The sequence below is a fragment of the Benincasa hispida genome, chromosome 4, assembly GCF_027475165.1.
Source record: "Benincasa hispida cultivar pf3 chromosome 4, pf3_genome.v1.1, whole genome shotgun sequence".
Taxonomy (NCBI): domain Eukaryota; kingdom Viridiplantae; phylum Streptophyta; class Magnoliopsida; order Cucurbitales; family Cucurbitaceae; genus Benincasa; species Benincasa hispida.
In genome coordinates, this window is record NC_143481.1 from 39755954 (window position 1) to 39783596 (window position 27643).

The following is a 27643-nucleotide window of genomic DNA, read 5'->3' on the forward strand; positions in this document are numbered from 1 at the left end:
CCCCCATTTCAATTCTCGTCTCCACGAAATTCCTTCCATAAATTGAGTTTCCAAAGAATGTTTTGTTTGTTTTTTTTCTTTTTAAATTTATTCATTTTTAAACTTTTAAATTTATTCTAAATCTTAATAAAATTGTATTACTAAATAGTTTATTTTCAATATATTTTTATTAAAAAAAATATTATAATTTTTTTAAATAAAAATAATAATATTTTATGTGAAAAATATAATTAAAATATTTAATTTTATAATTTTTAAAAGTTAAAATTTGAATATTACAAGTTTAGTCTTTCAATCTAATTATCATAACATTCATGGTCTTAAAAAGTAATAAAGTCCTAAATATTAAAAAATGTTTTTAAAGTATAAAACATTGACATGAAAATTGGAAAAGGACTAATGGTTGAAGTTCTGATTTTTGTAAAGTATTATATAAATAATTAAATATGTATGCATGTAAAATAAAGTAACTGTATGTAATTTTTTTTTAAATCTAATTGATTTTTCTTCAATATGTAACCTCTTCTCCCATCGATTCTTCTTCTTTCAATTGATTCCTCCGATTCTTCTTTGGATTCAATATTTTTTTATCTTTCAAGAAATAAGAAAGTAAGTGTGAATTGAGAATTAATGAGTGAGAAGCATGAACAAGACCTTCGCTTCTGATGCGACCATCTTTGGATCAAAGTAATAATTTCGTTTGAAATTAAAATTCTCTCTCTAATACAAGTAAAAACCATCTTTGGATACAAGTAAAAAGATTATTTATTTCTTAACTTTGGGTTAATTTTCGTTTGAACCCATAAAGAAGGGTCATCCGAACAAAAATTCTCTCTCTGATATGATGGTGGTGTACAGTTGTGATACACTATGAGAAATAGCAAATTTTAAAACTTCATACGTGAAAATGACAAAAAAAAAATTCTAAATTAGAAGAATAATAAAATGAATGTCTGGATTATTAATTAGAAATGATTGGATGACAAAAAAGAAAGAAACCATAGATAAAAAAATTGAATCAACTAGAAAAACAAAAAAATCAAAACGTAGAAAGAGCTTTACTCGGTATCCAAAAAGCCTCTCGTCACATTTTTTTTTTCAAAAATAAAAAATCAACTACAAACGAATTACAAATTGGAAACACAAGAACCAATAAACCTAATTAAATTAGATGGAAATGATCGACATACTTCCCTATACATGCATTAATCAACCAAAAAAAAGCTCAAACGAACCTATCATTCACAAGAAATTCATCATTTTGCGTGTGAATTCAAAACATAAATAATCAGGATTTTAGGAACTCACCATTTTCATCCTTCATCCCATCCAAATTAACTATTCCCTCATCTTTCCGTTCATTTTCCCCTCACTAACAAGGAGGACATACAAAAATGCCTGTGACAACCTTTTCAAATATAGTTACATTGTACGTAACGACGATTAGACCCCTAAAACTCAAGTTAGGCCGTTACTAAACATATGCATGCATGAAACTTAAAATGACACACTTTCATAGAGAAATAAATGCTAAATAAATAAAGTCAAATAAAAGATTTTCATTAAAACTAAATAAAAGTCAAATGAAAGGGAACCCATAAATCATAATTAGAAATTTAATGAGTCTAGAAAAATGTAAAAGTTTGGAAACGAATATTAATCAATAAGTTTCAAACATGAAGACTGAAAGTGGAAAAACATGAAAGAAATCTAAACATCATGAGCGGAAGCATAAAACTGGTCCCAGTGGCTCGATAACGAATTCCGCTTGTCATTCGTCGGCGTGTCCCTACTCTTACTTGAAACATAAATATGAGAAAGAGTGAGCATAAAATACTCAGTAACTAACCCCACTACCGGGGCCAGGCTAAGCATTTATGTCCAATAAATGCAACATGAACTGAAACCCTCTACTAGTGGGCCTTAAAGATTTCTTTTACATGATTCACTCTTTTTTCTTTTTCCTTTCCCCTAGAGTGCACCCTTTATGTACACCCCAGGTCCTCTCTATGATTGTAGGGACGTGTACCTCTTTCGTACACATGGTTATGCATACACCTCTTTCGTATACACATAACCCACTGAATGTGTACCTCTTATGTACACAAGGTTATGCATACACCCTTTTCGTATATACCTAACCCACTTAATGTGTACCTCTTTCGTACACATGGTTATGTATACACCTCTTTCGTATACACATAACCCACTGAGTGTGTACATCTTTTGTACACATGATTATGTATACACCTCTTTCGTATACACATAACCCACTGAGTGTGTACCTCTTTTGTACACCCCAGATCCTCTTTATGAATGTAGGGATGCATACCTCTTTCGTACACATGGTTTGTAGGATTGTATCAGCAACAACGGAAGCACAAGGATCATCTAAGCACTCTTATTCACTAATTTTGGCAAAATATAAAGCATGCTCTTGTAGTAAACAAGTGAGTCTCAAGACATACCTCTTGAGAACTTCTTCAAAGCTCGATCTCCAGCTGCAATCTTCTCCAAATCTTGTTGCAGACCACCTAAAGATCTTCTTCACTATTCTCTTGGTGCTCTAGATTGAGTTGTGGGACTAAAAACAAACTTGAATCAAGGGATAGAGGAGAAATGTTCACTACAACAATCTTGTTGAAGAACCCTTTCTTCAACCCGAATTTTCTCTAAAACTTTCTCTTGATTGCATGCCCGAATTTCACTCCAATCTCTTCAATATATTGCAGATCAACATGCAAAGGAGAGAGTTGCATGAATTGCAACTCATGCTTGGAGAAAGATAAGGCAAAGGTGAATGCTTTTGTGTGAGCAAGTTGAAAGATGGGTAATGAAAAATAAACTTTTTCCATTTATGTTTTGTTTTTCATAAATTTTCAATTTTATCATAAAACCAAAAATGATATTTCCAAAATCCATTTTGATTTTAAAAATTGAAAATTGAAATTAATTTCATAAATTAATTTTTAAATGAAATTAATTAATTTAATCTCAAATATTAAATTAATTTTTACACATATCCATCTTTATATATTTAAATCATATTTAAATATATAAATTCTCCTATTCTGTTTAATTCTCAAAATTAAACACGTAATTATATCTCATATAATTACTAATTCCCTTAATTCTAATTATTGTTCGTCCCCGAACCACATCTTATTGGGAGAGGTTCCATTCAACATGCTTTGTCCTCATTCACATGCATCCTAGGAAAATTGGTCACCCAACATAGGATTGACCCAAGCAAGCACGCTTAGCACGCTTAACTTTGGAGTTCTTATGATTGAGCCACCGAAAAGGAAGGTACACCTTGTTAGTATAGGTAGTAACTTTCAATTCTTTTAAGTCTTTCTTAACTATACTTTCATGTCCTCAGGATCCCTCTCATTCGGATGTGAAGTCGGTTCATTCATGTACCCCTCCTGAACTCGGGTCCTTACACTATGTCCCAACTATCTATTCAGTCTTACCCTTGAAATGGGAGTCTTATTGAGCCAGCGCTGTTGAGCCAACCCCTACCTATGCAAATCTAAGGGTAATCCCAAATAAACAGGAGTTCATAGTTAGCTCAGGATTAAGATTGAGTTACCTAGGTCATTTAGGTGAAATAGTCAGTATTATACAGTAAATAGGGTTATAAAGTAAGAGTGACTTATTTCTTGGTCCGATCTTATGCAAACTCATTGCATAGGACGCCTCACTCCTCATGTCATAATACAATAGTCATGAGTCTTAGTTTATTGGATTTAGACTTTCATACAATTTATGAAATCAATAATAAGTTTATTGATTATAGAAAATGTTTATCATTTTACAAACTATGAGTTTTAGGACATAAAACCCAACATGGTTATGTATACACCTCTTTCGTATACACATAACCCACTGAGCGTGCACCTCTTATATACACCTCAGTACCCTCTAGGTATGTATCACTTTCATACACACCAGCCCTAGTACATCTCTTTCATGTACTAGCGTCCTCGGGCATGCATCACTTTCATGCAATCACATAGTCAGGAAAGGAAAAAGAGATTGCATCTAACTTCACATTACATATAATATTCACTTAATCCTGAGTCCTCTAAAATCTCCTCATTAACCTCATGTTAATTAACCTCAACATACATATTTAATCTAGTTTTAAATGGATCAACTGTAGCACATCACTTTCATGCACTAAATCATGTAAACAATCAAGTATTCAGGATTTCATAATATATCGTACGATCTATACATTCTCAAAATAAATCGCATAACTATATAGATATGCAAATGGCTAATTCTCATTTAACTTTAAGACATTCTAGTAAGAGTGCCACTTAACTCATAATTTAAGGGTCATACTCAATCATCATTTTAATATAATTCATAAAATTCTAAATCAAGCCCATACGTAATCATAATCATATATATTACCACATGCTCATATATCCTTCCTAAAATTGGGTTTTGTCCTAAAAACTTGTAGTTTGTAAAATGATAAACATTTTCTATTATCAATATACTTGTTATTGATCTCATAAATTGTATGAAAGTCTAAATCCAATAAACTAAGACCCATGACTATTGTATGAGTACTTGAACTTTATGTGGAGACATAAGAGTGGATCAGGTTCGAGTAAAAAGTCAAAATGATCTATGGTACATGAATGAGGTTGGGTACCTTATTCAGGTAACACCATTGGATGTGGCCTACTCTGTAGTTGTTACAAAGAGTTGTAAAGTGCTACATACGATGTGATCCTATTTCGTACATGTTATGACATGAGGAGTGGGGGCATCCTATGTAATGAGTTTGCATAAGATCAGAACCAAGAAATAAGTCACTCTTATTTATAACGCTGTTTACTATTTAAGACTGACTATTTCACCTAGATGACCTAGGTAACTCGATCTTAATCATGAGCTAACTATGAACTCCTGTTTATTCGGGATTGCCCTTAGATTTGCATAGTTGAGGGTTGGCTCAACAGCGCCGGCTCAATAAGACTCCAATTTCAGGGGTAAGCCGGATAGATAGCTGGGGACAGAGTGTAAAACGGAGTTCACACCTACCCGATTTAGGGATAGGAGAAAGGTTGTTCTCTCAAGTACTGAATCCAGGTCTTGAACAAGGGGCCCCACCCTCTCACTGGGCTGAGAGAGTTTGATTTGGTGATTGGATCACAAACCAGTTGTTCATTAGAGGATCAGTAGGGATTTGAGAAATAAGACGTAATCTCGAGGGTAAAATAGATATTTGACCCAACTGTTATTAAGAACAACCTATTAAGAGTCAACTTGCTGATTATGGTTAAATCATGTGGACATAATATATCTACAGTGAGAAGAGTGCAACTATGTGTTTTAGTGAAGTGACCCATTAGTTAACGAATGAAGATTAATTTGGTCTAATGAGTTTAGCCAATTAATCTCGAATCGTGGGAGCCCATGATTTATAGGTTTGCGAGGTCCCCTTACTAGCTCGTAACAGACTAGCTCTAGAATAGCGTGATAAGTTAATTTGAAACGTTCAAATTAGAATTAAGGGAATTAGTAATTATATGAGATATAATTATATGTTTAATTTTAGAATTAAACGGAATAGGAGAATTTATATATTTAAATATGATTTAAATATATAAAGATGAACATGTGTTAAAATTAATTTAATATTGGATATTAAATTAATTAAGTTTTATTATTAATTAATTAATTTATGAAATTAATTAATTTTCCATTTTTAAAATCAAATCGATTTTTTTTAAAATCAAAATTTGACTTTTGGATAAAATTGAAAAAAGAAAAGAAAACTAAAATACAAATGGAAAAATGGGTTTTTTCATTATCCATCACTTAACTAGTTCACACATATAGCAACCATTTGCCTTGTCTTCTACAAGCATGAGCTGGCTCATGCAGCTCTTCTCTTTGCATGTTGATCTACAATATAATGAAAAGATCGGATGAAAATTGAGCATGCAATCTATAGAATTTTGAGAGAAAATTTGGTTTGAAGAATGGTTCTTCAACATAGGTTGCTGTAGTGAGCTTTTCTCCTTCATCCCTTGATTCAAGTTTGTTTTAAGTCCCACAATTCAATCTAGACAAGAGAATAGTGGAGAAGATCTTGAGGTAGTTTACAACAAGATATGGAGAAGATTGCAGTTGGAGAAGGATCTTTGAAGAAATTCTACAAGAGGTATGTTTTGAAACCAATTTTTCTGCAGAAGCATGCTTTATATTATGCCAAAATTAGTGAATTTGAATGCTTAAATGATCCTTGTGCTTCCGCCGCAATTGATACAATCCTACACCTAAACAGTCCACTCAACCTCAGAACAATCAAAATTATCCTCGAAAATAGTTTCAGGATCCTCAATATAAAATCTACAGTTTATCGCCTGGCACAAACCAGTTCCAGTAGTAAAATTACTTACCTCAAAATTAAATCCAAATAACCAAAGCAAGCTTATCTTTTCTTTGCCAAGCAAGACCTTGAAACAATACTAAAATTGTGGCTTGGTCCTAATTAACTCCAAATCTCAATTCTGTTGGCCAATATGTACATAAAACAAAAACCCATATTTAACAACTTAATTTCCCACAAATTTCCTAAACCAAAAGAGAACCAACCAATTATTCACACAAAACTTACCAAACTTCAACCATTTTCACTAAAATTGGTCTCGAACCCTATGACAACGTCTCAAAATCTCCAATCCTTGAGTCTAAAGTACAAACATAAAGAGATAACAATTTTAACCCAAAACCAAAAGGGTAATCAAACCCCTCGAAGAAAATCCAAAAATCTTGCCCAAAATTAATCAATCCCTTACTCAAAACAAAAATCCGGTGATGCACGGCAGATTTCGGCGACGAACAGGGTTGGGCGGTGACGGTGGTGGCGTCTAAAAGAAACGACGCGACGGCTAGGCGTGAAAGCAGCGGCTGGAGTTGAAGTTGGAAGCGGTGGCCTGGCTCGGGTGGGCTTGTTCGCGTGTGAAGGCCGACACGACTTCAGCAACGGTTGGAGGTAAAGTAGTCTGAGCAGAAGTGACCGACGGATGTGATTCACGATCAACAAACGGTGCAACTTCAACGGATCTGACAGACGACGTCGAGCGAAGCTAACGTGCGGCTGGGCTTCACGTCTGACCGGCAGCGTGCCGAGGAGGCTTCGAATTTTACGGCGAGCGGCGGTTGAGAGTTTCAGCTGGAAGAAGGTTTCGAGGAGGAGGGAGGGGGTTCACGCAAAGAAGAAGAAGAAAGAGAGAGGGTTTTCTAAATAAAAAAATTATTTTATTTTATTCCTTTATTGTATTTTATTCCTTAAATGCACAAATATATATATATATATAAATAAATAAATACACATATTTTTAAAACTCTTCCCTTTTTCTCTTCCAATCAAAAATCAAAATCAAATCAATTTTCCCAATTTAAATTTAAATTCTTGACCTTAACTTAAAATTAAATTAATTGGATATAAACCTAAATCTTCCCATTAAATAAAACGGAATTTTGAAATAAAAAAATTGTCCTCAAATTTTATGAAAATACAGAATTTGAATTATGAGAACTCGGGGTGTTACATTATAATTAAATCTTCTCAAAGGTTGATACTAAATTGCAGACGAAAAACTCAATGACAACTTGATAACACAAGAACCAATAAATTGTGGATGTTATTTTAGACCAAACAGAGTGTGGGTGTTGACTTAAACTATTCGAAATGTAGACAAACATTGCTACTAAGGCATTGAAACTTTCGAAAATGAGAGAAATGTTGTTTTAAAGCTAAACAAAGCAGGTGCTAGTGTCGCAAGTTAAATTAGTGGGTTTCATAATCACAACACTTTTAGAAGTGAGGTTAATGATGGGTCTGTGGTAACACCATCAACATGTGGGTGAGGTCGCACAACGATGGGTCACTAAAGTTGGATGTTTGCACATGGCCTAAGGCTACCGAAGAATAGGATACCCATGCGCTAGCCAATGTTGGACAAAAGATTACATATGGGGGGAATTGACAGTTGAGGGGAGGGAGAGGAAAAGGAAGATGTTTGAGGTTTCTTTTCCTTTGTTTTCTTTTTTCTTTTATTTTTCTCCCCCTCTCTCTTTTTCCTTTTCTTTCTTGAGGATTTTATACGGGCGACCTATTATCGGGAACTTTTATGTTTTTTGACCTGTCCCACTAATTTATGACATCTAACTTTCTGCTTACGTCATAGGGAAATTTAGGCACCGAAGGGGCCATTGCGGTCGGACTGAACTTTCCAACCCGACGGTGAATGATCCTTGACTCGATGACACGCCCCAACACGATGATCCCAATTTTTAATGGTTGTTGCCACGAACCATCACTCGCGATAGGGAATCCAAACACAACCCGATGCCATAAGTAAAACCTTGTCTCGATTTCAATCTTCAAATTTATACACTGTTGAAAAGTTGAACGATTAGATCCACTACCTTCCACTCATGATAGTGATGCCCACCTAGCCTGATGTCACTTGCAAAGCCCTGACCCCATTTCAAAACGAAAGCGCGAGTTAAAAGTTTGAACCCTGTTCATACGAACATCAACTGGATCCACGCACCTTCAACTCGCGATAGGGAACCCCCATCTAATACGTTGATTTATCATGCGATGTAGGGATGTGTGGATGCGATGACCATACAAGTTTTCCTAACAAAGGCCAAGTATAAGCCTTCTTAGGGTCCTGGTAAGTCCAGGTTCGAACGTAGGGATTACTAAATAGATATGTGACAGACTTTCTGATCCTACGATGGTGATAAAGAAGTAGATGGTGATTTAATTTAGATTCTCTAATGCGATGGAATTAAATGCGGAGCGATGAAAGGGTGGTGTTGTAACAAGTATGCGATGAAGGGGTTCAGAAGAGATTTAGCTAGCATTTCTTAAGATTTTGTACAAGTCATGCGATCATGCTATACACAAATATTAAGCACTACATTTCTCAATGCATAATGCCACATTTCCTATTTCTAGGATGCATGCGATGTGTATGGAATGTAGCAGATAAAACTTATTTCTAGTCTCTACTCTTGCTTATTCGATCTAATCTGACTCTCTCAAGCCTAGATTCTATCTTTAGACTACTCTCTCAAGTACTCTCAACGATGAATGAAGCATACATAAGATAAGATGATCGCATGACATAGCTTAAGTCATGCCAGCTAAGTACTTCTCAGCCATTCACAAATTTAGTTACTAATGCATGGTGTGGAGAGACTGAACATAAATTGAAATGAAGTTTCAATTTTTGCAAACAAAGTGTTGAGTACAAAACAATAAATGGTGTAAGAAGTATCAAGCCAGGTAAGCAATGTCTTGCTTCCTCTGGCTTTTTACATTGCTCTATCACTTCAACTCTTTCTCAAATTGTAGAATCTTGCTCTCGCAAGGGTTGGGTGTTTCTTCTTCATGTTGTTTTCGACAGTCTCTCGACCTCTTTGAAAATTAATTTCTTCTCAAGGATTCCCTTCCCTCAGCTTCGCCTCGCCCCCTCACGCGTTTTCTGTCTCTCTGGTTTGGTAACATCGGGTATTTATAGACTTCTAGGCGAAACAGTTCTTCTCGCTAATGATTGCATGGATGGGCAACATTAATTTCCATACCCTGTTGCATGTAACGCAAAATTTATATCTTTAAGCATCTATGGACATGGACAATGATGAATGTGAATCATACAAGCTCATGTTGCCATAAACTTGATGACTTGGAAAGATGAAGATGAAGTGTGGATGTTATGTTATGCTTATATACACTTTATGCGATACTAATGATGCAACTTTTTTATAATTCTCGCATTTCTTATATACACTTGACGACAATTTATAATTCTCGCATTTCTTAGCCAATTTTCATACAATTGATGCAACTTTTCTTCCTTTTGGCTACAATATCTAAATAAAACAGTAGAAATAACTTCACACCCCAAATTTAGATATATGCTTGTCCTCAAGCATATCTTCTACTAAGGCAATAATGTTCAATTCCTATCCTAAATTTTGCATCGATTGGTTTCTCCGAATGCTCCACCTAGGCACATTACTTAACAATGCAATTTCCTTCTATCCTTGATAATTCATAACAAAGCCATACTTTATTCTTCTATACTACAAATCTCTACTAAAAAATGCTTTTCTCGTTTTAAAAAGATTGTTTACCTCTTCTTGCAAAAACAACTTGATGTGTCTGGATGCGGTGGTCAAATTTTGCGTCATTCAAATAGAGACTGCTGATCATGGTTACACTCTTCGTTTTGGTTTGTTCCCACGGGTGTCATGCGAACATCCAACTACGGTTGTGTGCCATTGTTCCCACGGGTGTCATGCGAATATCTAACTACGGTTGTGTGACAATCTCAACTTTAACTTTTGAATTTTAGAGGAGTTGTCTCTTATATTCTTTTATTTTTTCTTCTTCTCATTTTTTTTCTTTTCTTTTCTTTTTCATATTGTGTTGTTCTTGGAAACCTACCTTCGTTCTGGTTTGCTCCCACGGGTGTCATGTGAACATCCAACTACGAGCAGGCTCATTTCACAACTTAACTCTTATCAGGTTGGGATTGTTTTTGGAGTTTCCCTTGCGTTGACATTGAAGTTTATATGAAAATTAATTTTTTTTTATAATAATAATGAACGCTAATGATCGCATCACTTGATCTCATCTGCTCAGACCTTCCCCACCTCCAAATTTAGAGATGCGCAAGGTCCTCATTGCGTTATTTGGACAGAATAGACAAACACTTAGACAAAATTTTGAAAAGAAGGTTTGAGCAGAATTTCGAAGGATAACAGGTAAAGCATTGCTATAGCTACGAATTAACTAAGTGTTAGTTAAAAAATACAAAGTGTGGGAAATGTTTCTAAGTGTATGCATATAACTCATCATGGCAGCACAATGAATAACACAAAGTAAAAGATCAAGAATATCGCAAAAATTGACAAAGGATGATAAAGAAGAGGCTATTGTGTACTTGAAAGAATTGTTACTTAGTTGTATTGAAAATTAACCAAGTATACAAAGAATTACAATTAATGCAATACAAATTTTTTTTATCATATACAAAGAATCAAAGAATCAGCTCCTTTACTTAGAAAATAATGAATGAAATTATCTTATGTTTTTTATTCAGACGGGTGCACGATTAAAAATTAACACCACGCTTCCATTAACGCAAATACATTTTTGCTGAGGACGGGCAACAATGCATGTATCACCGCAACACACCCCTTAACTCAACGCAGTTCTGGAGGACGGGCGCACGGTATTTCTACCAGTGCAACACTACCTCAACATAGTGTGTTTTCGCTAAGGACGGGCTAACAATACATACGAGCACAACACACCCCTCAACGGAATGCATTTGGGTATAATGGATGCAAAGTGTATCTGTTATCATGAAATGCACCCATCATCGCGTTGCATACCAAATTTTTTTCCTTTTTAATTCATCAATAAGCAAGTCAAGGAGACGTTGCGGTGTTCATCATTTTGTTAAGTCATTCACAGAAATTTTAAGAACAACGCTACTAATGCATATTAAGCATGACATGGAAATACACAAAGAAATTAAATTGAAGGTAAATACAGAAAGCATTAAAAGCTAATCCTAATAAGCAGTAAATAACGTAATTTTAGAAAGCAGTAAATAAAAGTTGTAAGGAAAGCAATTAAACATAGATATAGGGATGCTGATCGAAGGAATTTTTTCAGAGTTACCGCAATAGTATCCCCTCTGCAGGCGATCAAGCTTGCCTGTGCAATGTCATCAAGGACATTGTTCACCTCCTTGCATCATCCTGTAATGTGTACGAGAAGAGATGTAATCTAATTCATTCGGGAGTCACACTAGGTATGAAGATTTTGTTGCACATTGCTCAAACCTTGCATTCTCCTCAACCGTAGGTCTTAAAATTCCGGCGCTTAGTCTGGTTCTAATGTGCTCCTGCGCGAAAAATACACCTGATCTCTGGGTCAGCTTAGAATTTCTAGATCACTCCAGTACTCATAAACCGTCAGACTGCTCTCCGCGATAAAGAGCCAGTACAAAGAGATCTGTCCTGCACATACTACAAAAGTACTCAACACTAACTGTTAGCAATCCCCGGCAATGGCGCCATAAACTTGTAATGCAAAATTTATATCTTTAAGCATCTATGGACATGGACAATGATGAATGTGAATCATACAAGCTCATGTTGCCATAAACTTGATGACTTGGAAAGATGGAGATGGAGTGTGGATGCAGTGTTATGCTTATATACACTTTATGCGATATTACTTCTATATGTATGTGTTATTAATGGAATGCTTGTAGTATGCTATGTGTTGTCACAAGTTTCTTTACGATGAAACCAAGTATAATTCCAACGCAAGTTTCTCAGAGTAATCCGAGGTCGAACACAGGGATTGTTATCATTAATGTGTTACATTTGTGATACATACGATCGGTTCTTACAATTAATAAAAATGTGTGTGTACAGGAAAGTAAATTGCGGTAAAGTAAAATTGTGCAGATAAACTAAAGTTGCGTTAATAAAATAAATTGCGATGAAAATAAACTTAAGCTAATGTGATGCAAGATACAAGATACATGATATACATGATGCTGAGTTCGAGACTGACTGTGAAGTTTATACAAAGGATCGTGGTATGCGATGGCAAGTCTTTATGGATGAATCAGAAATAGAAAGGATAACTAGTAAAAATATCGCAAGTTTATTAATTGCGTTAAAGATGTAACTAAGGTTCCGTTTTCCCTTGGCGTACACCTCTCGGTGATCGGCCGCGTTCCCATATCTCTATGGTGAAACAGGGATGAACGTAATGAACGCAAGGTTGCTTCCATCTCTGTAAGTACTTCTTGCTTTAGTTAATGCATTCTTCCAACCCTCTTTCGATAGGCGGAATGGCATATTCACTTCTGCTCTCACAGGTGAAGATGCAGTCTAGCATGCCTTAGCTAAACAGAATTATTTCCTTATCACAGATTAATTTACTTGCTTAATTCTTACTAATTACCAGGGGATTAAGAAAACATCATGGAGAAAGTGAAACATGGAGGAACGAAAATAGACAAAGAGATGATAATGGAAATGATCATAACATTTAATACTACGATTAAGCGTCTGATACATGGTGTGAATGATAGAGGTTAGGAAGATGAATATAAGTAACGATAAGGAGATAGAAACAAATACAGAAGAGTGTCAACGTCTTGACACAGATCTGGACGGGGGTTTTGCTTACCGGTGTGTGGAATGGATGAACAGAAGAGCTTCCCTCTCAGGCTTGCTCGTTTGGTGGAGGTGACCTTCGTACAGAGCTTCGACGGCAGGGATCGGAAGGATTCTTGCCCGGAGACTCACCTCTCGGCCTTATCTCTTAATTCTTCCTAGATCTATTCTGATTAGTCGCTTAACCAGTCTCTCTCTCAGATCAGTATATACACTTTTCTCTGTATTCAAGCATTATTTTTCAGTGGAATTGCCAGAGCTATTTATAGTCTCAGCTTTGACTCTCTGACTTGTGGTCCCTACTTTATTGTTATGGCAGCTTCTAAAATGTTGGAGTGAATATTACTTCTGTTACGCAATCAATCCCGTTAGAAATGCACAACGATCAGCTGTACACGCGTTAGAATCCTCCGCATTTGCGTTGCTCTTTACATCTTCGATCGTTTGCATGTATGTGGTGTTATTTTTGATTACCGCATGCGGTTGAGATTGCGTTGAACGCTTAGCTCTTGATCGATTGTCGCATGTGCCGTCATTACATTGGTCGTCTTTTCATTCCTAAATGATGGGCACAATATGACGTAGATGCGTTGTTCTTTTTATCTCGAGCCTTGAATGCATGCGGTGGCTTGATTTCCTGCAAAACACACTTGAAATATTCTTTTCTACCATCGCAATGGTGTCAGTGGGTGTATTGACGACAATTTATAATTCTCGCATTTCTTAGCCAATTTTCATACAATTGACGCAACTTTTCTTCCTTTTGGCCGCAATATCTAAATAAAACAGTAGAAATAACTTCACACCCTAAATTTAGATATATGCTTGTCCTCAAGCATATCTTCTACTAAGACAATAATGTTCAATTCCTACCCTAAATTTTGCGTCGATTGGTTGCTTCGAATGCTCCACCTAGGCACATTACTTAACAATGCAATTTCCTTCTATCCTTGATAATTCATAAAAAAGCCCTACTTTGTTCTTTTATACTACAAATCTCTGTTAAAAAATGCTTTTCTCATTTTAAAAAGAATGTTTACCTCTTCTTGCAAAAACAACTTGATGTGTCTGGATGCGGTGGTCAAATTTTGCGTCATTCAATTAGAGACTGCGGATCATGGTTACACTCTTTGTTTTGGTTTGTTCTCATGGGTGTCATGCGAACATCCAACTACGGTTGTGTGCCATTGTTCCCACAGGTGTTATGCGAACATCTAACTACGGTTGTGTGACAATTTCAACTTTAACTCTTGAATTTTAGAGGAGTTGTCTCTTATATTCTTTACTTAAACTAGCTTGTTGAAAGAAAAACAAAAAGGATACTCAAAAGGATATACTTCGTCCCTGATGAATGTATGTCGCTTATCATCGCAGGGATTGAGTGTTTCTTTTTTATTCTGGCTTCTTCAAGTCAATGGAGGTTTTTTCGCGTTGGAAATCTCCTCCATGATACATCTTTACTTTTGTCCATTCACTTTAAATGCGTTGGTCCCATCTTCGTTGGTCAATTCCATCGCTCCATGCTAGAATACTTTCTTGGTTATGAAAGGCCCGGACCAATGCGACTTCAGTTTTCAAGGAAAGAGACGCAACCTAGAGTTGAACAGTAATACCCTTTGACCTTCCTTGAGGTTTTTCTCACAAAGACGCTTATCATGTCATCGCTTGGTGTGTTCTTTGTAAATTTTGGAATTCTCATACGCCTGTAATCTCCACTCGTCCAGTTCTAGTAGCTGATGTTTTCTCTCTTCTTCTGCAACCTTAAGATCAAAGTTAAGTTTCTTAACTGCCCACATCACCCTATATTCTAGTTCCAGCGGCAGATGACAAGCCTTCCAAACACCAACGCATATGGTGACATGCCTATGGGTTTCTTATAAGAAGTCTGATATGCCCACAAGGCATCATCCAATTTCATGGTCCAATATTTTCGTGATGGGTTCACCACCTTCTCTAAGATTGACTTGATTTCTCTGTTAGAAACCTTTGCTTGCCCATTTTTTTGGGGGTGATATGCGGTGCGATCTTATGGTGGACATTATATTTGATCAACAATTTACTAACAATGTGATTCACAAAGTGGATCCCTTCGTCACATATTATGGCACGCGGGGGTGCCAAAATGAGTGAAGATGTTTTTCTGCAAGAACTTAGAGACTGTTGCCGCATCATTTGCAACACATGAAACAGCTTCAATCCATTTTGAAACATAGTCGACAGCCAATAGAATGTATTTATGACCATTTGACGATGGAAATGGTCCCATGAAATCTATTCCCCAGACATTGAATAGCTCTACCTCCAATATGATGTTCATTGGCATCACATTTTTTTTAAATGCTTCCAGTGCGTTGGCACTTATTGCATTTCATGAAGTATTCTTGTGTGTCCTTAAACAGAGTGGGCCAAAAATACCCACATTGCAAAACTTTTGTTGCTGTGCGCTGTCCATCAAAATGCCCTCCATAGGGTGATTCATGACTGATGCGTTATTTTATTAAGTGAAAATATGGATGATATGCGTTGATGGACTACGTTGTGCACTTAAGTTTCCCAAGCGAAATTCAAGTATAAATTCCTTTGAGTTTCCTGGTAAGTCCAGGGTCGAACATAGGGACTTGTGAAAATAGTTGTGTTGGTAATGTTATGAAAACTTTGTGGTAACCGAGTAAATAAATAAAGTATGGATGTGTTGTTGCGTTGATGAAAAAGAAGTAAATAAAGGCGGCGGATTGAGAAAGATAGTTGCGTTGATAGATGCAATGAGTATGTGATGAACGGGTTGAGAAGGTCTTTTGGCTAGCGTTACTCGGGAATGCGTCAAACCTTGCGATCATATTACAACCATGCACAACAAGTCATTTCCCAATGTAAATGCGATGCTGCTAAGTCTATGATGCATGTGTTGAATGCAAAATGTCCATAGAGCTTATCCCTAAGTCTCTACTCTTGTCTTATGCATTGATACAAAATGCATGAAAGCAAGGTGACCGCATACAATCATACCTTATTGCTAAGATGCATGCGATGCGTGGATAACAAATAGTGCTCATTCCTAAGTGCCTATCTCCTGTTTATGCGTTTTAATATGGTTTTTCCAAACCTAGATTCTGACCTGACCTTCCCAAGTCTAGATCCTGTCTTTAGACTATCCTCTTGAGTATCTCTAATAGATGAATGAAGCATACATAAGCAAGACAATCGCAAGATGAAGATTCCCTCATTATGCTAGCTAACTACTTCTCAACCCATTCAACTAATTTAACTACTCATGCATAAATAATAGAGTCTGAACAGATATAGAGAAAGACATTCCATTCTTATAACTGAGTTGAGTACAAAATGATAATGAAAAATAAAGGTAGAGAGTCTGGTAGCAATTCCTTGCTGACCGAGGCTTTTTACACTGAATCTCTATTCTGATCTACAAATTTTTCCGCTTCCGCAGGCATCGGCCCTCTCTCTGTCTTGGAGCTTCCGATGCATTCTCAAGCTTGCTAGAACGATCTATCGACACACCTTCTTCATCGCGTCCGCCTTAAAATGAAAGAAGACTATGGGCAGAGATGTGAACTTGTAAGGTGATGAAGTAATCGACTGCTTAACCCCTTCTCTGAAGAATGCACTTGGTATTTATAGAGTTTCCATGGTGAAAGGCGACTTCTCTCTCCCGGTTGTACAGATGGGATAACTTTAATTCCTGATTGACACGTCGGATGATTGTTACCGATAAAGCTGAATGTACTTTGTGATCGTTATCGGCTGTCAACTTAATTTGGATTCGACTGTCATCAGCTTTCTGTCCCATCGATCTTAATTATCCTTTCACCTAGATGCGCCCACCATGTTGCGTCGACCAAGTTGCGGTATTCTTCTTGGGCGAATGTTTGTGAGCACGATCAACACAAAGTCTTGCGGTGAAGTTGAGCTCGACAAATGTATTCATGTGATTGCAATCTCTGCATTGCGTTAATGCATATTTTGCACAAAAATATAAAGATTAACTGCTCTAATGCGTTGGACGCATGAGACCACAATATTATAGAATTTATGCTTAATGGACGCAATTTAACATATTTCATCAACGCAATCTAACATTGTTTAAGAACTTAGAACTTTGATAACGTGCATTTCTGTCCGTTATCAATGACATTGAAACAATATGCGATGAAAGCAATTTCTGGAACACAGAGTCTCAATATCTGGTCTAGTACTCTTTTGTAAAGATTCGGATCGTCCCAGTAGTAAAATTTGCATTCATGAATGAGCCTTTTATTTTGATGGGATGTGTAGTTTTTAGGGAATTGTTTGCAAATCAAGAAGTTGACAATATTTGCGTACCTGGGTAGTTCTTCAATCTTAAGCAATTGTTCATTAGGAAATGAGGTGTTCACCTCTGACTGGATGCGATCCACTTCTGGATTCTCTAATCACGATAAATGGTCAGCGACCTGATTCTCTGTTCCCTTTCGGTCGATTATTTCCATATTAAATGCTTGGAGTAAGAGAACCCATCAGATTAGTCTAGGCTTCGCATCTTTTTTGGTCATCAAATATCTTATCGTCGAGTGGTCTGTGTAGACTATCACTTTTGACCACAACAAGTAAGTTCTGAATTTTTCAATCGCAAAAATTACCGCTAAAAGTTCCTTCTCGGTGGTGGTGTAATTCACCTACTTGGAGTTTAATGTTTTGCTAGCATGCGATGGGGTGTAACATTGTCTTTACTTTTTGTACCAAGACTACCCCCATTGCATATCCGCTGGCATCGCACATCAGTTCGAATGGCTTTGCCCAATCAGATGCGATCAGAATTGGCACTGTAGTCAAAGCGTCCATTAATATTTTGAATGCAATGAGGCAGTGTGAATCAAAATCAAAAGGTCTATCAGCTTCTAACAACGCATTCAAAGGTCGAGCGATTTTAGAGAAGTCCTTCACAAACCTTCTGTAAAACCCCGTGGTCCTAGGAAACTCCTTAAAGCTTTCATATTCGTTGAAGGTGGAAGTTTTTCTATAGCTTCAATTTTTGCTTTGTCCACCTCTAACCCATTCTTTGAAACCTTGTGCCCGAGCACAATTTCTTATTTGACCATAAAATGGCACTTTTCCCAATTCAACACCAGATTAGTTTCTTCACATCTTTTCAGTATTCTCTCTAGGTTTTGCAGACAAATTTCATATGTTTGCCCATAGACTGAGAAATCATCCACAAAGATTTCAACTGAGTCTTCAAGGTACTCGGGGAAGATTGCCATCATACACCTTTGAAACGTATTACGAGCATTGGATAATCCAAAAGGCATGCGACGAAAGGCGAACGTTCCATATGGACATGTGAACGTGGTCTTTTTTTGATCCTCCGGTGCGATCATAATTTGTTTATAACCTGCGTACCTATCAAGGAAGCAGAAATAATCATCCCCTGCTAATTGGTCTAGCATTTGATCAATGAAAGGCAAGGGGAAATTATCTTTCTTTGTTGCCGCGTTGAGTTTCCTGTAGTCCATACAAATCTGGCAACCCATGACGGTCCTCATGGGGATCAATTCGTTGTTTGCGTTAGTACTGCTGTCATCCTACCCTCTTTGGGAACACACTGCATGGGGCTGACCCATGTGCTATCTATGATAGGATAGATAATGTCGGCATTTAACCATTTGATGATTACTTTCTTAACAACCTCTTTCATCGTAGGGTTCAGTCTGTGTTGAGGTTCTATCGAGCCCTTCTAATTTTCCTCAAGCAGGATTCGATGCATACAATACGTCGGGCTAATACCTCTGATATTTGCGAGCGTCCATCTGATTGCTCTAATATATTTCTTTAAAACACTAAGCAACGTGGTCTCTTTTTCTTCAGGTAATGCAGAGGATATGATGACTGGTAAGGTTTCATTCTGGCCGAGAAATACGTACTTCAAATGGGTTGGTAGAGTTTTAGTTCCAGTGTAGGTGGTTGCTCTAAAGAGGGTTTTTGTGCTTTTCTTTCTTCATCCAAATTCAGCATTTCCTCATCCTTTAATATCTCTGTTATGCATGGTAAGTCTCTATGGATGCGGCCGCATCCTCTCTTTCTATATTTTCTTCCTCGGACTCCTAATCTTCAATGCAAGCGTGTTCATCATCGGAATCTGATAAGCCTTCCTCATTTGGGAACTTCATTGCCCTGATAATATTGAACCTGAGCTTCTTTCCGTTGATGCTTTGTGATTTCTCCCTTGTGCACATCTATTTGAGCACGATCAATAGACAAGAATGGTCGTCCCAATATGATTGGAACATCTTTATTCGCCTCATAATCTAAGATAATGAAGTCTGTAGGTAGAATGAATCTATCTATTGTTACCAAGACATCCTTTAATTTCCCTTCAGGGTGCACCAAAGATCTGTCAGCGAGTTGAAGAGTCACCTTGTAGGTGTCAGCTATCCTACATTCAATCTTTTGAAGATTGAAAGGGGCATTAAGTTTATGCTTGCCCCAAGATCGCATAATGCTTGACCAATATAGATTCCTCCTATTGAGCAAGGTATTGTGAAACTACCTGAGTGATTCATCTTTGGTGGGATTATAGTTTTGGATTCTTTTGTCAATGCCACCGTGGCGAATCTTCCCGTGCTTCTCTTCTTCAAGACAATGTCCTTAAAAAATTTGGCATACACCGATATCTGCTCTATCGCTTCTGTGAATGGAATATTGATGTACAATTGTTTCAATATTTCTTGGAAGCGATGGTACTGGCCTTCATCGTTATGTTTCTTTTTCAGTCTTTTGAGGAAATGGAGGTAGCTATACTTTCAATGTTTCATGGTCTGGAGGCTTAGAGGTGATTGCATCTTCTGGTTCCATAGTTTCGGACTCCTTTGATTCAGTCTGCGATAGAGATTTCTTTGATTCAATCGCAGGTTGCTCCTTTGACTCGGTCTTGCGAGGCTTCTTTCTGACTTCTATCACTGCCTTTCCACTTCTTAGGGTGACTGCTTGGCAGTGTTCTTTCCCTGTATTCCATGGATTGTGTGGAAGCTCAGTTGAGCTAGGCAATGTCCCTTGGGGTCTGTTTTTTAGCTCTTCCGCAATTTTTCCCATTTGAATTTTAAAATTGCGGATGGATGTAGCTTGGTTTTGAAGGACTATTTCATTTCGATGTATTGCTTCAACAAGTTTTCCAGGGATGATGAGGATGGTGTTTAAGAACTGCTAGCTTGTTGTTGTTCATTAGTTCTATGGAAAATCCTGACGGTCCCTCTCTCTGAGCCACAGGCTGACTGCCTTGCTGTTGGTTGTTCTTCCAATAAAAAATAGTGTGATTTCTCCACCTTGGGTTGTAAGTGTTTGAAAAAAAGATTGTTTTTGACAAAGTAAACTGATTGAGGATTTCATGGGCATTCCTCAAAAGAATGTGATTCTTTACATGACACAGCTGGTGCTTGTTTGCTCTATCGCATTGACTTGCCTATTTTGAGTTCCTAAATTGTTTATTGCGATGCCTTGCAACAAGTTTATCATCACATTCATCTGATTTTGTAATGATGTGATGGCACCATTACTCGCATTACCTTCTATGAGCTTCGTTCTTTGATCGCTTTCTTGCTAATCTTCGTGGTTTTTCGAGATGCAATCAAGAATATTCTTTGCTTCATCATATGTTTTGTCCAACAGACCTCCTGCTGCTGCCACATTGGCAGCTGTCTGTGATGCAAAGTTCAGTCCATGATAAAAAATCTCCATTTGGATGCAATCTGGCAATCCATTGTGTGGGCAGTTGCGTACTAGTCTCTTGAATCTCGCCTATGCGTCACTGAGCGATTCATCTTCTTCTTGTTCAAAATTGGTGATCGGTTTCCTCCTTCTGGCATTTTCTGTGGGAGGGAAGTACTTCTTCATAAACTTCTCCACAACTTGCTTCCATGACGTTATCTCTCCTGGTTCAAGAGAGTAAGCCCATTTTCTTGCTTTATCGCATAGCGAAAATGGAAATAACGTGAGTCGAACCTCTTCTGGGAAAATATTAGGGAACACAAACGTGTTGCAAATTTCAATGAAGCTTCGTAGATGGGCGTGCAGATCTTCACCACGCCGTCCACCAAACTGTACTGTTGTTTGTATCATTTGTAACATTATTGGCTTCATCTCGAACCTTGATCTATCCATTGCTGGTACCATGATTCCTGGGGAGAAATCATACAAATTTGGTGACGCATAGTCCCAGATGGGTGATGACAAAAAATTAGTGAACGCAATTATGTGATGCATGTCTTAAGTTATGCGTTGGTTATCATGCACCAGTGGTCATGCGTTAGAATGAAAATATGCGTTACTCTTATATGCGATGACCATGCATTATTGTCACAAGTTTTCTTATGCTCACGCCAAGTATAACGTGAACGCAAGTTTCTAGGGTGATCCGAGGTCGAACTCAGGGACTTATAGCTAGATGTATGTGGTGATGTGCTTGCGGCGGATAAATAAAAGAATGATGGGGGGTTTTAAGCTACAAACTACTCCTACTCCTAACTAACAGACAAAGCATAGGAAGTATGAATGAAAGGTAGAGACACGACAACTGTTGACGTGTAGTAAATGCATGGAAAAATAGATAAAATGTAAGGATGTCTTCATCGCAACCCTAAGTTTGACCGCAAGGGCAACCTCAGCCAACGCAAGCTATGCGATCATGCTACACACACTTGAGCCTATTTCTAGGACGCATGCGATGTATATGCAACGCGTCGAGAGGCCTTATTTCTAAATCTCTATTCCTGCTCATGTGCTTCCACACATAAACAAGATGATCACATACCACCGTATCCTACTTCTTGGACGCATGCAATATCCTCTCCGTAGGGTGCATACGCTGTGTAATAGTAAGCTTATTCCTAAGTTCCCCATTCTTGCTTATGCATTCCAATCCGCTCTCTCGAGTCTTAGATTTGGTTTTTAGACTACTCTCCCAAGTATGCCTAAATGATGAATGATGCACTCATAAGACAAGGTAACCACATAAACTTGGCTGACATAAGATTATTCCTATCTCTAGTGAATACTTGCTTACATTGCTTAATGCGACCAACTACTTACCCTCCTAGGCAGTTAGTTGTTGCTGACTTTTCTCATAGACAAGCGTTGTGTCCGCCTATAGACAGGCGTTGCCACAGCTTCACACTAAGCAAATAAGGTTTTCTCACAACACTCACGCAACGCACACCTCCCGGTGGTTTGCTACATGCTTCATATTCCTATGCCGCATGATTAATTATGCGATACTCTCACAATCTCACTAAGTGATGCAATGAAGATTAAGAATGCTAAGTAAATGAAGTTGGAGATTGAATCGAAAGAAATATAGAAATGCATTGATCACAAAATGTATTAATTTCTTAAGCCAAAATGTAATACAATATAATATAAGAAAAGAAGAGAAATGGAAAAGGCTAGGTGGAAGCAATGTCTTGCTTCTAGAAGATGTGTGTCAAGGCTGCCGGTGGTGCCATGGAAGGGCGATGGAGCTGATTCTCTCGAGATCTAACTCCGACAAAGTCTCCGGTCGTCACTCGGAATGGATGAAGGAGATGAAGAACTCTCAAGCTTTCTTCTAATGCTTTGGTCTGGATCACAAGGATCCACCCAAAGGTAGAAACTTGGATAAAATGAAATTCTTCTCATCGGCTTCTATTTATAGAGCTTGATCGCCAACAACATTAATAAACCTGCTCTGATTTTGACATTCGCGGCGTGATGGTCCTTTTCTGAATCTCTGCTGCTAACGGCGTAGTAGGTGAAATGTCAACAGCATCTTTTGATTTTCCCAAGATATGCGTTAATGTTTCCATTCCATCAACCTTGTGCTCATCCCACTATTATGGTTATCATCGTGTAGCCGCAATCTTGCAATGACTGCATTCACTTGATTACCGCAACTTTTACACGATGACCGTAATCGCTTGACGATCGCAACTTGATGCGTTATTTTATGATGTGGAATAGTGGATGAAATGCGATGGTGAAAAATGCGTTGAGCACTCAAGTTTTCTCAGTGGAATCTAAGTGTAAACCCCACTTAGTTCCTGGTAAGTCCAGGGTCGAACTCAATGACTTGTGAAAATAGGTTGCGATGGTAATTTTTACAAAACCTTGCGAAAATCTGTTGGCACAACCTTCTTCTCTCGCGTCCTCCTTAAAGTAAAAGAAAATCTAAGAACAAGGCTAAACTATGAATAGAACTTGTGAACTCGTGAGATGGTGAACCCCTTTTCTGAAGGATGCCTTTGGTATTTATAGAGCTTCGGGGTGAAGACGGCTTCTCTCTTATGATTGCTCGGATGGCTTTAATTCCCTGGCTGATGTGTCGAATATTTGTCACCGAAAAGCTGAATGTACTTGTTATCATTAGCGGCTGTCAGCTTAATTCAGATTCGACCGTCATCAGCTTTTTGTCCCATTGCGATTAATTATGCCTTTCACCCAGATGCGCCCACCAAGTTGCGACAATCCTTCTTGAGCAAATGTTTTCAAACACAATCACCGCAAAGCCTTGCGATAATGTTGTGCTCGACCAATGATTTCCTACGATCGCAATTTCCACCTTGCGTCAACGCATATTCTACATAAAAATACAAAAATCAACTGTTCCTATGCAATGAACGCATGCGATCGTAATATTATGAATTTGATTCTTTTTGGATGCAATCTAACATATTTTATCAACGCAAACCAACATTATTTAAGAACTTAGCACTATGATAACATGCATTTCTGCCCGTTATCACAACTCTTATGCGATGGACGCATGCGGTTGATTACTGCAACACCCATGCGTTGAATGTATGCGTTCGCCTTTGCGATGGAGAAATTCTCCGCATGTGGTCATCTTTGCAATAGCCTGAATTCCGCGTATGCGTTCGCTTCCTGCGTTAGCTACAAAGATAAACAATTGAACGCATAATAATGCATAATAGTGGGTTAGTCGAGATTCTTAATGTCGAACGACGCAAACTCATTTTTTCATGAATTCCTAATATGATTGCCGTATATTCTGCTTAACAGCCCTCATAATTCTAAATAAAAGGCCTAAGATGACGTGCATTCCTGCCCTTCATCAATGGGTCTATTGCCATCATTTTCCAGTAGGATAGGATTTTCCATCATGTTGTTTTCATTTGCTACTCGTTCCTCAGGTTGTTCAGCCATTCTATGGACTCTTCCTTGCCGTTTACATCTGTTTCTTTGCCTTTTGCGAAAAGTTCTTTCAATCTCTGGGTTGTACTTGAGCTCAGGAGTATGTCCTTCGCTCATACGACGCTCGCTTCTTCCTTCACAGATGGAATGGCAATACAACAAAGGTCGAAAGCTGCAAAGATGAAAGAGGTTTGATGTTAGCGCAATCTATCCGTAATCCCCGACAATGGCGCTAAAAACCTGATGCGTGATTTATCATGTGATGTAGGGATGTGTGGATGTGATGATCATAAAATTTTTCCTAACAAAGCTCAAGTATAAGCCTTCTTATGGTCCTGGTAAGTTTAGGGTCAAACGCAGGGATTACTAAATAGATATACGACGGACTCTCTGATCCTATTGCGATGGTGACAAAGAAGTAGATGGTGATTTAATTTAGATTCTCTAATGCGATGGAATTAAATGTGGAGCGATGAAAGGATGGTGTTGTAACAAGTATGTGATGAAGGGGTTCAGAAGAGATTTAGCTAGCATTTCTTAAGATTTTGTACAAGTCATGTGACCATGCTATACACAAATATTAAGCACTACATTTCTCAATGCATAATGCCACATTTCCTATTTCTAGGATGCATGCGATGTGTATGGAATGTAGCATATAGAACTTATTTCTAAGTCTCTACTTTTGCTTATGCGATCTAATCCAACTCTCTCAAGCCTAGATTCTGTCTTCAGACTACTCTTTCAAGTACTCTAAATGATGATTGAAGTATACATAAGACAAGATGATCGCATAAAGTGCATAGCTTAAGTCATGCCAACTAAGTACTTCTCAACCCATTCACAAATTTATTTACTCATGCATGGTGTGGAGAGACTAAACATAAATTGAAATGAAGTTTCCATTTTTGTAAACAAAGTGGAGTACAAAACAATAAATGGTGTAAGAAGTATCAAGCCAGATAAGCAATGTCTTGCTTCCTCTGGCTTTTTACACTGCTCTATCACTTCAACTCTTTCTCGAATTGTAGAATCTTGCTCTCGCAAGGGTTGGGGTCTCTCCTTCGTGCGTTTTCTGGTAGTCTCTCGACCTCTTCAAAAATTAATTTCTTATCGAGGATTCCCTTCCTTCGGCTTTGCCTCGCCTCCTCACGCACTTTCTGTCTCTTTTGGTTTGGTAACATCGGGTATTTATAGACTTCTAGGTGAAGTAGTTCTTTTCACTAATGATTGCATGGATGGGCAGCATTAATTTCCATACCCTGTTGCACCGTCTGATAGTAACCAGAATTCAATATATTTGTAACGGTATGGTCTTCAACGGCCGTCGATTGCATTTCCGAATTGACCGTTATTAGCTTTACGTCCCATCATGTTTCATTATGTTGTTGCCTTTATGTAAGGTCTTTACGTGATCATCTTTGAGGTACTCTTAAATCGCAAACTTGAATGCGCCATCGCATTGTACCCTTGGATTGCAATTTAAGACGCGCCATTGCATTGTACTTGCATAGAATAACACAATTTAACTACTTTTATGCGATGAGCATTAGCGATTGCAATTTTCATTTAGTTTGGCACATTCAATCTTAATATTATCTATTTTACCATCGCTTTCTCCCATTGTTTTAATAAATTGAACTTTAATAACTTGTATTTCTACTAGTTATCACCCAATTCGATGCCATTTACAAAGACTTGTCCCAATTTCAAAATGAAAGCGCGATATTAAAAATTAAACTCAATATTTCTAGAGAAGTCACGGAGGATTCCACTGTGGGTGCTTTATCACCTTTATTCCCATTGGATACTACTTCAATTATAATATAAAGTTTAGTTGCACGTTGACTTATTGTATCCTAGCTATCCAATTTCGTGTTTACACATTCCTTCCCCACCATGGCGATCTTATCATAATATACAATGGACACCTTCACTACATCCTTATTTGTCTCAAACTCCAACTTCACATACTCAGATTCCACATTCGTCGGACGCATTTGTACCGTAGATAGACGGTGTCAGTACTTGACTAAATTGATTCACTATCTGAAACAGATGGCCATAGTCCAGAAATGAGTAGAAAATTTTCTTTACTAAATGTCACGTCCTTCCCACCTATAAGGAAGCTCATGACACCTGGTCGATTATCAACCACCTCTCTTTGAAGTACGTAGTGGACAAGAGGACTATTGAACATCAAGTCTATGTCAACCGAATGCCCGAAGATGATGCTTCATCTAAAAATGTCCAATTATGATAACGAAAGCTTATTCTTCAGCAGCTTGTTAGCATACCTAATGTGCGACATATTACAAATCATGCAACGGAAGACTACAAATCAATAAGCACTCAACTACATTTAATTTGAGTTTTAAGCATGTTGTTCATATGATGTGCATAAGAGGGTTTGAAACACATATTACCTTTGAAGATTTCCTCCACGAATTCAGCTGAAATCCACCAAGATAGAGCTTGAAACTTCAAGAGGACTACCACTGAGATCTTCTCTACTATATTCAAGCCGAAACGAGTGGTGGAAACACTTGAATCAAGTTGAATTGATGAAGAACAAGTGAGGGGTATGTAGGGTTTTCAGGTTATCACTTTAGAAAGTATAACTCGGAATGCTTAATAGTTCTTCATGCATGGAGCTTCTATATATTGGTAGTATTCATGCAAATGTACAGGGTTGCATGGTGGGCAGCTCCAGCTTGAAGATCATCACCAAAATGAAATAGGAATTTGATGATATTCCATCAAACATGTTAGTGAGTTTTTCCAAAAATGGAAAAACCCATTAACCTAAAATGATTTAAAAAATCATTTTAGTTAAATTAATTTTATAAAATTAATTTAAATAAAACTAATTTTAATTGATTTTTAATTAAAATAATATTAATTTAATATCTAAATATTAAATCAATAAAATATACAATATCATTTTATATTTAAATATTAATTGATTTTTCAATTTCATTTCATTTCAATTAAATTAAATGTTTATAATTGTATCATATACAATCAATCGAGAAACCCTGAAAATGATTTTGATCATTTCAAATTCATAACCCTAATTTCATACATCAATACTTGATTTATTATGCCAATTTAATGAGCTAATAGAGAGACCTAATTGACCCACAGATTATGAGCTCCAATGATCTGTAATTAATTCGTTAAAACTCTTTAGTCGAATTGATTACTA

General features: G+C 37.3%; 1 non-coding gene across 1 annotated transcript; it reads left to right on the forward strand.

Annotated features, from left to right (window-relative positions):
• Positions 1–21004: 21004 nt before the first annotated feature.
• Positions 21005–21111, forward strand: LOC120076962 (small nucleolar RNA R71). The gene has a single exon (XR_005481706.1). It is a non-coding gene; the product is annotated as a small nucleolar RNA R71 (small nucleolar RNA).
• Positions 21112–27643: the final 6532 nt, after the last annotated feature.